General features: G+C 36.8%; 1 long non-coding RNA gene across 1 annotated transcript in view; it reads right to left on the minus strand.

Annotated features, from left to right (window-relative positions):
- Positions 1-2564, minus strand: part of LOC112144545 — a 6139-nt gene that overhangs the window by 1515 nt on the left and 2060 nt on the right. The gene's annotated exons all lie outside the window — the stretch shown is intronic.

The following is a 2564-nucleotide window of genomic DNA, read 5'->3' on the forward strand; positions in this document are numbered from 1 at the left end:
TAAAATTTAAAAACTTAAAAAGTTTAAAACAGGCGACCATACCAAAACCTCCAGATTGAGGACTGGCATTTAAAAGTGCTGTATTTCACATTAGTGAGAGTTAAAATGATTTGGTTATTTGATGTGTTCAGACGATAAATAAAACCATGGAGAAAATGTCTCAACAAAGCTTTAAGAGTATTAACTCTTGCACCAACAAACAAACTGCTTGCGCTGCACCACCGTAGCAAAAAGACCAAAGTCTCAGGGCATCATTATGGGCAACCTGCAGCCTCCTCATGCTGGATGCTCTGTAGTTTGTCCACAGGTGGGCAGTATACAGTGGTGTGCAGTAAGTTTTAAAAAGAAGAATTTTAAGATTGTGGGAACATGAATAAAACCTGCGTGCAAACATGTTTGCCTGAGCATATAAAATACAACGTTGTGTGTGGATGTCATCATCGTCAGTGAACTTATCATTAATGAGATGTCCACGATATTTTACTTTGTGACAGACATTAAGCTCAGAATGGGAGAGTTTGAAAGCAGGGACATTCAATGTTACATCTTCCTTTGTACGACAAATCATCACAGCACTTTTACTGGAATTGTATAAAATATCATTATTTAAACCAAATACAGAACAGATATATAAATATGTATAAAACAATGGATAGTTGGTTTGACGTATTCAGAAGATACCATGTTTAAAATGTAAATTACCCAGAAAAAAATGTTTAGGCAATAAATATGCAAACATAATCCAATTATGAATACAGAAACATTTGTATTTATTTTTTAATTCCATCAGATATTTTGATGTTTTTAGTTGAGAGAGTCAAAGTGATGTCATCTGAATGGAATAAACAGCTTGACCTGTGACCTCTGAGGGAGGAGCCTCTAGAACTACAACAGAGGATCTGGTGTTGCCTTAAATCACATTCTATGGTCTTAAAGGTGATTCCCCTTTTTCCTTTGTTAGTGAAGATGCTGGTACCAGTGTTTGTTTGAACAAATTCATTAAACTGAGATGCAAAAGTGTAAAACTCAGAGGAGATCACAGGAACAAAGACGTTCTGTTGTATCTCAAATAAGTAAAAGAATAAAAGAAAACGTTTTTTCTTAGTGGTGATTGTGGCTTTAAAGGTCATAATCCTAACAGGTTTTGACAGGCACTTTAGCCGAGTCAGTTTCTGGGTTGAGATCTGCACACAGTGCAGCACACAGAGTTTAAATGCAACACTTTTTGACAGAGTCCTCCCTCCTGATCAGGCACTGGGGAAGTCATTGCAGTGAAAGCCTCGCTGCACCACGATGACTGCTTCACATAGATTCCCTTATTTAGTTCTCTTTTAAATAATGCTTTTCTTCTCAGCTAAACAGGCTGTAAAGCCAATCTCACGCTGACCTCACTCTTGTCCTTTCACCCTTTAACACCTGAGGCGTCGCCGATGACGCTTAAACACAAAATCTTTAACATGCTGTAACTTCTCAACGGTTAACACAATCATTCCAGTAGACTCTGAAGGAGAAAGCGGCTCAAGGAGCTAGAACCACGAAAATCATAACGGTTCCAACTTGAAACCGAATTTCTGTGCCCAACCCTAGTAAGGAATCTGCACTCTCATTTTGAATGAATGAATGAATGAAATGGTTTATTTCAAGGAATCAGGTCATAATATATAACATATCACTTAATGAATCACAAGTAGATCGATTGAAAGGGAGTGGAAGGAAGCAAACTTATATAATCCCACCCCGACTCGACCATACCGTTTTCTCTACACGAATTATCAATATCCGGTTCAGGACTTAATATCAAATATTAATAAAATCAGGCTATTAAGGATCATTAATATCATTGATGTAATCGAGTTTCAAAGCATCCACAACAAATCATTTATATTATCTAGTAACAATAATCTAATATTCTCTTTGAAAAAAAGACACTTTGTGCAGATTGTATTCAAAGAATTATGATAATACAAAAAGTAATAATTAAATCATCTTCATTTGCTAATGCAGTTAAAATCTAAACATTTTAATAAATATTTAATATATAAAATCTAATATTTTGAGCTCTGCCAGATCGGCTTCAAGATTTTTCTTCGGTGCCATGCTCAACTCTCCTCGTTGCAGTAGTTGTTGCTGCAGCATTAAAGTCGCTTGTGGGTAACTTTAAAAAAATGTAAAAGTCGAAGAGTTGAGGAGAGCTGGAGACACACGTCTGCTCGTGACCCGGAACCGGAAGTTTTTTACCAACTACTAGAGTGACACTGACAGCAGGTGACAGCATCCTCCGTACGTCATATATCCATTAAACTTCAAACTTCAAACTTTATTTTTTTGTATAGCGCCCTTTCTTCAGCCGATACACACGGCGCTTAACATAAAAGCAAATATAATTCATATTAAAGACACAAAAAACAGACTGTTTAAAAACAAATTTACACAAAGACCCAAAACGAACACCCCCCTCTCCTCAGTTCCTACCCCTACCCCCAAGTTCCCCCAATAGGACCCTTGTCAATAAAAGTGAATAAAGAGTAAAAACTGCAGATCTCTGGGAATAATCTGGCTTGGTA

Source organism: Oryzias melastigma, linkage group LG5, assembly GCF_002922805.2.
Source record: "Oryzias melastigma strain HK-1 linkage group LG5, ASM292280v2, whole genome shotgun sequence".
Lineage (NCBI taxonomy): Eukaryota > Metazoa > Chordata > Actinopteri > Beloniformes > Adrianichthyidae > Oryzias > Oryzias melastigma.